A 12,799-nucleotide genomic window follows, 5' to 3' on the forward strand; every position below is an offset into this window, starting at 1 on the left:
CCCCAGGGATGCCTGCAGAGCACCTGCGCGATGACTTCTTTTAGGTGCCGGATGAAGGCGTTTTCCGTCATAATTTCCCCTCATTGCTTTCTGTGTTTGTTGTACTGACGTCCTTCTTTGCTTGTGGGTTTTATTCTGTGCAAGATTATAGTTTCCTATAGCATTTTATGGCTTTCGATCTTTTCCTTGTGAACCACCCACAGGACTTTTGCCATTAGGTGGTGTATAAATATTGGGAAAGAACAAACGAACGAATGAATGAAAGCTGCCTCCGCGCGATGCCCTCGGGAGGGGTGGGGGTGCAGCTGGCAGGAGCAACCAGGGCTCCCCCCTCCCCACTTTGAATAACGCTCCGGCCTTCTGTGATCTTTCTACGAGTCTCTGGGATGGCTGGTCGCCTGTGGAGAGTCAGAATCGCCTCCAGCCTCTTCCCCCCCCATTTTCTCTGGGCAAATGTGGACTTGCAGCTTCTTGGGGGTGCTTCAGGATACCTCCGTTGGCGAGAGAGGCAGAGAGAGCCCCCCTCCGCCCAGACCCCCCCCTTCCTGGCTGCATCAGGCAGGGCCTGCGTGGCTGTTGCCAAGGTGGGCGGCTGCTGTTCCTTTCTTCCTCCTTGCAAGCAACCCTGAGCAAGCGAGCGAGCGAGGGAGTAAATTGATTCCAGGCGGCTGGCTGGCTTGTTTTGGCTGGGGGAGGAATGTGGCTGGCGGCTGCTGTGCGCCTCTCTTATCGGCCTGCGTTGCTGCGTCGGGGTTAGAAGGTGACCCCCGTGTATCATCGGGACCCGGCCTGATAAGGAGGGGAGCGGGAGAGGATCTGAGGGACTTGGGGGGGGGACACGGGTGAGGGGAGCGCCGAGGAGCCCTGTTTCTCCTGCGCAGCTTTCCGCCTCCTCTGCGCAAGGGGGGCTTTTCTGAGCAAGCAACACGATCCAACAGGCGTATTGTTCTGCGTCCAGATTCCATTCCTTCAAGCTCTTGGAAACAAGAGGAGTCGCTCGGAGGACTTTTGGCTGCTTGGTTGGACTTGTGATATGCAAAATATGGATCAACACACACACACACACACACACACACACACACACACACACACACACACTTTCTGTTGGAAAGGCAAAGTGAGCAGAAGTGAGCCCCTGAGGGGGGGGTGTGAAACCAATTTGCCCCGTTTCTGGGCAACCACAACCCCTGGCTCAGCTGTTGCCGCTACTCCTGCAGTCAGGAAGGGGGTTGCAGGGTCCGCCCCAGGTGTCATCCTTGAGGGGGATGGCACGCTGCGGAGGGCGGCACTTAGCGTGGGCCCTTGCCTGCAGCATGCCTGAGCCACGCGTCTCTCCTGGGAGTGATGTGGGGACTCGGGGACCAGCGCTGCCCAAAACGGCGGTGTGGGGCTTGCATCCGCCAGGCGGACTCCGTGGGCAGCTCCCTGTGCTGCCCCCCCTGGGCGGATCGCCACATTGCCCCCGTGGGTGGATCGCCCCACCGCCGCCTCCCCAGGTGCCGGAGGAAAAGGAAGTAAGAGGTGACATGATGGAAGATTGTGAAATTATTCATGACATGGAGAAAGTAGATGGAGTAGTAGAGGAGGGAGAAAGGTTTTCTGCTGCTCCAGAGAAGCGGACACGGAGCAATGGATTCAAACTTCAAGAAAGAAGATTCCACCTAAACATTAGGAAGAACTTCCTGACAGTAAGAGCTGTTCGGCAGTGGAATTTGCTACCAAGGAGTGTGGTGGAGTCTCCTTCTTTGGAGGTCTTTAAGCAGAGGCTTGACAGCCATCTGTCAGGAATGCTTTGATGGTGTTTTCTACTTGGCAGGGGGTTGGACTGGATGGCCCTTGTGGTCTCTTCCAACTCTCTGATTCTATGATTCTATGATTCTAGTGGATATTCAAAGAAGCTGAATGTGGGGAGATTCCGGCTGGGTAAAATAAAGTCCTTCTATGCACAGTGGAGGGTTAAACTGTAGAACTCCTTCCCATCTTGCATTGGGTTAGCGAGAGGCACAGTGGCGGTGTGCCTAGCCCAGCCTTTGCCAACCAGGTGCCCTCCATCGGCATCGTATAATGTGCAGAGGCACCCACACTGAGCCCTCAAATGACAAAGCTCCAGGAAGAAAGCCCTTGATGCAGCGCAGAGCAAAACTGTGGAACTCACCCCCGCAGGAGGCAAGGAGGTCTGCCAACTTGGATGGTTTTAGAACAGGCCTAGGCAAACTCGGCCCTCCAGATGTTTTGGGACTACCACTCCCATCATCCCTGACCACTGGTCCTGTTAGGTAGGGATGATGGGAGTTGTAGTCCCAAAACATTTGGAGGGCCGAGTTGGCCTAGGCCTGTTGCTCTGCTCTGCCTCCACAGTGCTTCTGAATCCCAGTTGCTGGAAACTGCAGGAGCGGAGAAGAGGGATCTTGTGCTGGGATCCCGCCTGCAGCATCTGGTTGGCCCCTGTGAGAACAGGATGCCAGACCAGACGGGCCCTGGACCTGATCCAGCAGGCTCTTACTAGGTTCTTGAGGCTTGGGGATGTGCGCAGAATGGTTGCCCAGGCTCTGAAGACAAATGCCTCTCTCTCCCTCTCTTTCTCCCCCCCCCTGCCGCCTCTTTCTCTCTCTGCCTCCCCCCCCCCCCACCAGTTGCCAAGCCCTGTTCCAAAGCCCCCCCCCATCCTCCGCCTTGCCAAGCCCACTGCATGAATGGCCCTTGAGTCCTCTGGGGGGCTGTTTGCAGAGCAAACTGGGGGGCTGAAAGCCTTTCCTTTTGTGCTTCTGTGTTCCGCGGCTGCCGGGGGTCAGCGAAACTGCTGAAGCAGCTGGTATGGTGCCAGAGTGCGCCATGCCCTGTCCCTCCATGCTCATCGGCCCGTGTGGGGCAGCAGCAGAGGGTCCTGGCATGTGCGGTGACCGGGACCTGGCCGAGGGGTCCGAGGCCAGAGGAGCTTTGTGCTCCAGACACACAGGAGCCTCTCTCAGGGCTGGGGGAGGCAGAGCGCAGGAGGCACGTCCATCCTGGGCTGCATCGGGGCTTCTCGGCAAGGGCGGGGGTCCACTCTGGAAGCTCCTGCAAGCTTTTCTCCTGATCTCATCTGAAATGGATTTTGAAAGGCTGGTGGGCAAGCAGAGAGCAGAGACCGCTGCCTCCCCGAAAGAAGCAAACAGGGAGCCACTTTCCCTTCCTCTTGGTTAATTAGTAGCAGGTGCTGGGGGGGGGGGGGCTGGTTGTGGTAGCAAGAGGGGCCAAGGGCAGGTGGGGAGGCTGCTCCTGAAGGGGTGTGTGTGTGTGTGTGTGTGTTGCAACACAGCTGGTGCAAACGGCCAAGTTGTGCAAATTCCCTTTGGGAAGCCCCCTCCCCCAGCAGTCTTTTGCTGGCCCCCTTCCTCATGGCACACCCTGGACTTGATCCTGCTCTGGGGGTGCCTCAGCACCCATAGGGGACTGTTTGCAATGAATGGGTTGGAGCGGGGTTGGGAGGAAAGAGGGAACAGCGCTGGTCTGGCCTTGACTCTTTGCAGAGTTGGAAGGGACCCCAAAGGCCATCCAGTCCCACCCCTGGCAATGCAAGAACGGCAAGTAGAGAATTCCTGTCGGGTGGCCACCCAACCTCTGTTGAAAAGCCACCTGGTCTCATCTGAAATGGCACGAAGCACGAGGGAGGGCAACCAAAATGGTCAAAGGCCTGGAAACAATACCTAATGAGGAACGGCTTAGGGAGCTGGGTATGTTTAGCCTGGAGAAGAGAAAGTTAAGGGGTGATATGATAGCCATGTTCAAATATATAAAAGGATGTCATATAGAGGAGGGAGAAAGGTTGTTTTCTGCTGCTCCAGAGAAGCGGACACGGAGCAATGGATTCAAGCTACAAGAAAGAAGATTTCACCTAAACATTAGGAAGAACTTCCTGACAGTAAGAGCTGTTCGGCAGTGGAATTTGCTGCAAAGGAGTGTGGTGGAGTCTCCTTCTTTGGAGGTCTTTAAGCAGAGGCTTGACAGGGGGGGGGAGCGTGGGGTCTTGCTGGAAATGGCCCCCACCACACTGGCAGTGAGGAAGGACCTTGATAATAGCCAGAAGGGGACGGCCACATTTATAAACTTCCAGTGAAGGGGCTTGGAAACAAGTGAAGGAGACTTTGGGCTCACCTGGAAATCTGAAATTTCTGGGGGGTTTCCAGTGTGTGCATGGATGGAAATTTTGTGGGTGGGGGAAATGAAACACGTCATTCCAAATATTTACTTCCTGCCTTTGTGCTTTTATAGAGCCAGGCTGGCTATCGCAAACCCAGCTGCAATCCAGACAGACCTCTCTTAGCAACGCTGCCTTGGCTGCCTCGGAGCCTTCTTGCAGCAGCCTGGGTTCCCTTGGCCAATGTTGTTCTGAACCATTGCTTTTAAAAATACTTTGCTCATTCTTAAAAACAAGAGGCTGCCTCATTTCTTTCCAAACTGCATTGCTTCCCCCCCCCCACCATTCCCCTCCCCTTTTTTTTGGTGGTTTACCACCAGCCCATACAAAAAATAAATAACCATGATGTTGGTGTCCTATTTGAGGTCTCCTGTTTGCAGGGTGTGTGTGTGTGTGTGTGTGTGTGTGTGTGTAGGCTTCATATATTGATGGATCCTGCCTGCGGATGCAAAGAAAATGGATAAAAGCAGCGCATTGGGGGGGTGGGATAAATTACAACTGGTCCCTGTCCCGTATTTGAAGGAGGGACTCGGAGAGGAGTTTCCCCCAGGCCTCCCTAGAGATGACAAAGATTCTCCCTGAGACCCCACAGCCCTTCCCTGAGTCCACCCTTCCTCTGCCTTCCAGAGCTGTTGCACTACAATTCCCACCAGTCTGTTATTTGGGGCTGGTGGGACTTTCAGTCCAAAATGCCCAAGGAGCAAGCCTGGGTTGGGGAAAGGTGCCCAGCAGTGTCTTCCACAAGGGCCAGCCAGCTGCCTCCTTGGCGCCCACAAGCGGGGCCCTCGCTGGGTCTCATCTGGCACTCTGAACGGAGAGGTTCCCATTTCCGGCTGCCGCACCCGCTGGGCACCTTGTCCTCCTCAAATTGGCCTCACCCTTGAGGGGCCTCCGGCACTTAACGGGCACCACCGCGGCATCAGGTGGCGGCTTCGGCAGCTAAGTGCTTCCAGCTGGTTGGCGGCTGCTTCTTAGCCAAGCAGTGGGGAGGTCAGGCCCACCCCGCTGAGCCCCGGGCAGCTCAGGAAGCGGCACAAATGCTTCCAGGACATGGTCTGGGGAGGGGGGCTGGGAAATGGCTGAGGCCCTCAAGCTCTCCAGCAACATTCTGGGGTTGAGATTTGGGGTGGTGAGGAGAGTTGCCGGGAGAAGGTTTGACGCCACCAGCCTCGGATGCTTTTGTGCCGAAAGCCAACAACCCCAGTTGCCCCCCTTGGGGCTCTGCTTGCTTTCCCAGCACACGGTGATGGCAGAAGGGAAGTTGTAATGTGGCACAGGGCACAGAAGCAACTGCTTTGTGTTGTTTCACGCTAAGGCCTGCCCTGAGAAGGGCGCCTCTTCTTGCATAAAGTTCTGCAGCCCCAATGGAGCCTTTTTTAGGCCTGGGCGATGTATTGTCCAAAACCGGTCTTGTGATATTGGTTCCATAGTTTTTGACCTGACAATATATCGCGAATCGTGATGTGTGTTCGAGTTGGGTGATGTATCATCCAAAACCGGTTTGAAGTCCAGACAGTCGTACCTTGGCTCTCGAGCTTAAACCATTCCAAAAGTCCTCTCGACTTCCGAAACGGTTTGGAAACCAAGGTGCAGCTTCCGATTGGCTGCAGGAGCTTCTTGCACTCAATCAGAAGCTGTGGAAGCCGGCGTTGGACGTTGGACTTACAAATAACATTCGCAAACTGGAACACTTGTTTTTGAGTTTGTGGCATTTGGAAGCCGATTTGTTTGGAAGCCAAGCTATTCGCGTACCAAGGTACCACTGTGTTGTGATATTGGTTCCATAGTTTTCGACCTAATGATATATCGTGAATCATGATGTGTTTTAGAGTTGGGTGATCTATCGTCCAAAACCGGTTTGAAGTGCATATTGTGATAACGGTTTCACATTGCTCTCCCTTGGAATGCCCTCCTTCAGATGTCAAGATTAAGAACTACATAAATTTTAGAAGACATATGAAGGCAGCCCTGGATCGGGAAGTTTTTAATGTTTGATATTGTTAGGGCAAAATTCTGGGTGCGAGAATGCTCAGCCACCCAGCTCATCAGGCAAGGGCCTGTGGTCGTTGCGGAGTATAAAAGGAAGGAGTCCAGCCATGATCCGGAGCAAACAGCAAGGTTTATTACTGCGCAGCAGGTTCAATGCCAGACTGAACACCGTGAACAGGGCTGCAAGAACTTTTAAAAGTTCCCACCACCACCCCATAATGCACATCGAAAGCATCATGCATACATCACTTGTGACAGGGTAAAACGTCAGAAAAGGGGAAGGTGCAAGGGGCATTAGCATACAGGTAAACAGGAGGTAAACTGGATTAACATAAGGTAACAATGCACGATGTCCCCGGACATTGATAAGCAAGTACCAGTAAGTAACTGGGAGGGGATCCTTGAGTACCTGGCAGGGAAAAACAATGGGTCCAGGTGTGTGTATTGCCTTTGGCTTCGGAGGATCGGGAATGGCAGGAGATGGTACCTAAATGCATTATGGATATGCAGAGGAGCACCACCCTGGCTACGTGACCTCTTGCTTAAAGGATTATGGCTGTTCCCTGCATCCCTGAGAGCCCTTGGTCAGAGTAGCAAAAGGGGTTTCATTTAGAAATACAGATACACGGTATTCATTTATAAAGAAATATGGTTTCATAGAGTCTCAGGCAACAGAGAAAGGGTAGGAAAGGGAGCCTTTATTACACAGGGCTTGATCTTGAGGGGTTTGATTGAGGGGTTCATGTTGGTGCGATACTAGAGTGGTGTTGCAGGATCAGACGGGGTCCCCTTGAGGGCATTTCTGCCAATCTTGATTCCCAAATGAAGCCTCGTTTGGGTGCCCCCCCCATAAAATTCCCTAACAGATATTTTACTATGTTTTACATATGGTGTAAGCCACCCAGAGTGGCTGGGGAAACCTAGCCAGATGGGTGGGGTATTAATAATAAAAATAATTTTATTATTATTACTGACCAGGCAATATATTGCGAATCATGGGGGTGGGGGGGTGCATGCTTTGTCAAAATCACGATGCAGGAAAAACCATGAAGCCAGTTCCTCTCCATAGCTCCATCCTTATTTCAAACATGGTGATATGTCAGTATATTGCGATGTTTAGCTGGTGATACATCGCAATGTTGAAAACCAAATCTCACTCAGCCCTTGCGCCCAGAGTGCCTGCAGTCCTGGCAAGCAGGGCTAAACCCTGGCCTCTTGCTGCCCGAGTTTCCTTGCCCCCCCCCACTTTGATTGCAAGTGCTGTTAATCATCTGCAGGCTATTAGTGCAGATGCCAGACCGGCTGGTGATAAGGATCTGATTTACCGGTAGGCTAGGCTGGAAAAGCCACTTCTGGCTGTTGCCTGCTGCCCTGCCCCAAAAACAGAGGAGGGCAAGTGGAGTTGAGGAGGTTGCAGCGACCCTGTTTTGCTCAAAGTCGAAGCCGCTTCTCACTTGAGGGCTGCAATGGACAGAGAGGGGAGGCGGCTGCCTGCCACAGACCAGAGACTGGGCGTGTTCAGAAGGACTTGCAAAAAATAAAATGAAGGCAAATAAGAGGTTTGCAGAACCTCCGTCCTTCAGAGATGTTGCTTTTTAGCAACTGGGGCTGGCCGGATTCAACCGCACCACGGCAACACCTTTCGGGAGAGGCGGGTGCACAATCACCAAGGAAAGACACTGGAAAGAAAACACTTGGTTTTACTTGAAAAAGAAATGTTAAAAGTTCACAAGGTGCTTCAGGCAAGCATCTGGGGTGTGTGAGAGGGGTGCTGTGTCGAAGAAGAAGAAGAAGAAGAAGAAGAAGAAGAAGAAGAAGAAGAAGAAGAAGAAGAAGAGGAGGAGGAGGAGGAGGAGGAGGAGGAGGAGGAGGAGGAGGAGGAGGAGGAGGAGGAGGAGGAGGAGTGTAACCATCACAACCAGCGACCGCATAATATCCTGGGGGGGGGTGTCCCTGTGCAGTTGCAGCATTTGTGCTTGAGAAACTCACTTTCCCTGCCCGCAAGTGTGGGCTCCATAGAGGCAGTGTGGCCTAGTGGTTAGAGTGCTGAACTAGGAGCTGGAAGGGTTGTTGTGAGGGTGAAAAGGGGCGAGGAGAATCATGTATGCCACTTTGAGCGCCTTGGAAGAAAAGGTGGTATATAAATGTAATAGATATCTTTTTTTAAAAGAGACAACTTGATACATTATGCTAGTCTCTCTCTCTCTCCCCCCCCCCCCCCGGTTGTGCAGAAGGGCCCTGATTGAGAGGGAAATGTGTTTGCGGCAGCAACAGAGAATTATGTAGCTCAGTTGGCGAGGGCACCGTGCTGATAATGCCAAGGTTGCAGATTTGGTCCCTGTATGGGACACCTGAATATTCCTGAATTGCAAGAGGGTTGGACTAGATGACCCCAGTGTGCCTTCCAACGATAGTTCTATGTTTCACCAGGACTGCTCCTCCTGGTGGCGAATACCCAGCATAAATGGCAGCCGGTGTAAAAAGGGGGTTAGGATGCAGTACGGAATAAACCAGGGAGGACCCTTGTAGTTCTGCAGCAGCGCACCTGTCCTGCATGCAGAAGGTCTTGGGTTCGATCCCCGGCGTTTCCTGGGACAGGAATCCTGGCTGAACCCCAGAGAGGGGCTGCCTGTCGGTGCCCTTTGCTCGGGGGCTGCTCAGGGTCTCAGGCCAGACGTTTGGGGCTGAGCCTGGCAGCTCCTTGCCCTGAGTGTAGAGCTCCTTGGTCGGGTGGGGCTTGGCAGGCGCCTCCGGAAGCCCAGCCTCCTCCTCCTCCTCCTCCAAAGCCTCCATCTCCTTAGCTGCCTCTGCGCTCGGCTCCCCCCCCTTTGGCTCTGACATCCAAGTGGGATTAGGGTTTCATTCGGGGGTTGAGGAACCCATTTCCTGGCGCAGAGTCAGACTCCTGGAACCAGTAGCCACCGCTTCCGTTTTTGCCCTGTCTTTCGCTCTGTGGGTCTCTCTCAGGGGATTGTGTGTGTGTGTGTGTGTGTGTGTGTGTGTAGGCTCTTTCCCTCCCTCTCTGGCTGGTTTATCGCCCCCCCCCCATGTCTCTGAGCCTCTGGGTCCTTCTAAGCTGACAAGTCTCATCCTTTGGGGGTGCTGCAGATCGAGCCACCTGCCCCCCCCCCAGCGCCTTCCCTGCGGATTTTCTCGTGCAAGAGGGCAAAGAAGTGCCGCCTGGTTTTAAAATGTGGATTTATTTTAATTGCATTATTTTAAAATATATAGAGGGAGTTGTGATTTGTTATGATGTAAACCACCCAGACTTCTTGGGAGCATTATATAAATTGCATTTTGATAAGCAGTCTCTCCAGATGTTGTGGGTGGACTCCCAAATCTGACCCTCCTCCCTGACCATTGGCTGGAGTCCTTGCCAACCCTTCAGGGCTGTTGTTAGCACAGCCTCAAGTTGGCCGGCAAAGTCTCCTGGCAATGTGAGGGTGCAGGCCTGTCCAGAAATAATCCCTTCTTCTTCTTCTTCTTCTTCTTCTTCTTCTTCTTCTTCTTCTTCTTCTTCTTCTTCTTCTTCTTCTTCTTCTTCCTCTTCTTCTTCCTCTTCTTCTTCCTCCTCCTCCTCCTCCTCCTCCTCCTCCTCCTCCTCCTCCTCCTCCTCCTCTTCTTCTTTTTCTTCTTCTTCCACCTCCTTCCTTGTCCACCGCCCTTCACTGGGTAACAGCAGCGCTTTCATCTCCCTCCCTGTTGCGGTCGGAAAATCCACATGGCTCTTAAGGAAAATATTTGCTCAGCAGCAGTTTTTGCAGGAATTCGGGAAGCTAATTTGAAAAATCTGCTGGGAAGCCGACAATGGGCCCTTTCAGCGTGTCACCGAGACCCCGTGGGGAGCAGTGCCTGGCTGCCCACCGAGCCCCAGCCCTTCCTGGCTCCCCCCCCCCCACCGAGGAAACCTTTGCCTTCTGCCTGCCAGGCCCAGAGGTGAGGGCAGGCAGGGTGGGGGCTGCCTTGGGGAGCAGAGAGGGCAACCTGCTAGACTTTGGTCCTGCAAGGGGGGCAGGGCAAGGGGCCCATGCTGGAAAGCGGCCATTGGCTTTGGGGAAACAGGAGCTGGGCTTGCAACGCCTCTCGTGTTAGAATCCTAGTTGGCAGGGACCCCGGGGGTCATCCAGTCCAGCCCCCTGCAATGCAGGCATCTCAGATAAAGCATCCCTGAGATGGCCATCCAACCTCTGCTTAAAAACCTCCAAGGAAGGAGAGGCCACAACTCCCCACTGCTGAACAGCTCTTATTGTCAGAAAGTTCTTCCTGATGTTTAAGGATGCCTCCCCCCCCCTCTCTTTGTAATTTCCTCCTCCTAAGGAGAGGTGCTTGTGAGGTTTTCTGCCTCAGGCACTACAATCACCTGGCTAGCTTTGGCTACACCTGAGGCCCTCCTCAGAGCCCTTCCTCAGAGGTTGATGGTAGCAGAGAGCAGGGCCTTTTTGGTGGTAGCTCCCCACCTATCAAATGCTCTCTCAGTGAGGGCTGCTGGGTGCCTCCACTGACGACTTTTTGGTACCAGGGGAAAGCCTGCCTTTCCTTCCAGGCCTTAGAGCGACTGAGACGATTGTTCTAGTTACAGGTAGGTAGCCGTGTTAGTCTGAGTCGAAGCAAAATAAAAAAATTCCTTCTGTAGCACCTTAAAGACCAACTAAGTTTATATTTTGGTATGAGCTTTCGTGTGCATGCACGCTTAGTTGCTTAGTTGCTGAGACGATTGTGTTTTACTGTGAGCTGTTGCTAGTGCGTGTATTGTAAAAAGGTCAATGTTGTATATGGCTTCTCTCTCTTTTTTAAAGACATATTTATATTTTTAAATGTAAGTTGCAAACAACTGATGAGTCCTAATAATAATAATAATAATAATAATAATAATAATAATAATAGGAAAGAACATAAGAGCTTGCTGGATCAGGCCAGGTGGAGCCCATCCACTCTGGCATCCTGTTCTCACCGTGGTTAACTAGATGCCTCTATTGGGAAACTCAGGAGCAGGATCCTAGCACAAGAGTGGCACTCTCCCCTCCTGGGGTTTCCGGCAACTGGGATTCAGAAGCATGGCTGCCTCCGAGGGTGGAGGCAGAGGCAAGCCACCCTGGCTGGGAGCCACTCCTAGCCCTCTCCCCCTCCATGAATTTGACCGGTCCTCTTTCAAGACCAGCCACGATGGTAGTCGCCACTGTCTCCTGGGGCAGGGAGTTCCACAGCTGGGGTTGCCGAAGGATGTCCTTGTATCTGTCCCGAGTTTTCCAACATTGGATGTCCACGAGTTTGAGAGAGGGAGAAAAGCGTTCCTCTGTCCACTTTCCCCGCGCCAGGCGTGACTTTATAAACTCCCCCTTTGCTCCCCTCTTCTCTAAACCAAAAACCCCCCAAATGCTGCATCCTTTCCTCACAGGGCAGCCGCTCCATCACCCCCTGGATCATTTGAGTGGCCCTTTTGTCAAGCTTTCCCAGCTCTTCCATATCCATCTGGAAGTGGGGCGACCAGAACTGGGCACATAATTCACAACTCTGCCGCTTGACAGGGGTGGGGATGGATGTTGTTTTCCGCTCTGCCTCGGGCAGCAAAATGCCTTGAACCGATGCCCTAGAGGTGCAGCAGGGGCACGATTTGCACATTAAGACTGTGCCTGAAACCAAGAGGGAAGGAAAGCCCCCCCCCCGCCTTGAGCATCCGCTGTGCCCCCTCCCCTGCCCCCCACACCACAGCCACAGGGAAAGAGCTGCGTTCCTGCTAGGTGGGGCCACGGCTGCGCAATCCAGCATTGGAAAGCCCCTCCGTCTAATCAGATCCATGTGGCGCCCGCTCGGTCCATGCGCAGCCGGCGGCAGCGGGTGGGGAGGGAGAAGCCGCCCTGGACTCTTGGCCGGCGAGAGGAGTCTGGAATGGGAGGCAGCTGTGTCAACAGGACCTGGGTTTGGCTCTGGCGGAAAAGAAGCCCAGGCATTTTGGCGCACCTTGCTCTGCCCCCCGCCCCCCCCCCCCGTGTGGGCACAGGCAGGCAGCCGTGCTTGCTCCAGTGGCTGTATCAGGCCTGTGGAGGAAGAGAGATTGGCTTCCCAGTAGTGCCTGCTCTAACTGGCAGCAGCTGCCCGGAGTCTCTGGGGCGGGGTGGAGCAGGGGCTTCATTTCCAGCCTTGCCCAAGGGACTCCGGCACGGTGTTGAAACAGGAAGGCTCCCTCGCAGCGTCCCGAGGGGAACGGCCACCGTGTCTCTGTGGAAGGTCCCAAGTTCAGTCTCCAGGCAGAGGCTGCTGGGAATGTGCCCTGCCTGACCCCAGAGCCATTGCTGCCAGCCAGTGTAGACAGTATTGAGCTAGATAGAATCCATACCCTCCGACATTTCCCTGATAAAATAGGGACGCCCTGTTCTCCCGTCAGGAAGCTTCTCCAGCGTTTGATCTTGCGGCACAGACAGACATCGTCTGCTCATCGACTTCGGTTACCTCGAGCCGATGGCAGCCTCTCTTCCTCACCTACCTCGCAGGGTTGTTGTAAAGGACAAATGCGCGGGGAAAGGAATCGTGTGCACCTTCCACAAGTAAATGGAAATAGAATTTTAGCTGTAAGCTGCCGTGAGTCCCCATCAGGGAAGAAGGCGGTTAATAATTAGTTAATTAATTAAATTAATT

General features: G+C 53.5%; 1 protein-coding gene across 1 annotated transcript in view; it reads left to right on the forward strand.

The window, feature by feature from the left end:
* CORO7 (coronin 7) overlaps positions 1-12,799 on the forward strand; it is a 90,095-nt gene that overhangs the window by 25,846 nt on the left and 51,450 nt on the right. The window lies entirely within an intron of this gene.

The sequence above is a fragment of the Zootoca vivipara genome, chromosome 14 (genome assembly GCF_963506605.1).
Source record: "Zootoca vivipara chromosome 14, rZooViv1.1, whole genome shotgun sequence".
Classification (NCBI taxonomy): Eukaryota; Metazoa; Chordata; class Lepidosauria; order Squamata; family Lacertidae; genus Zootoca; species Zootoca vivipara.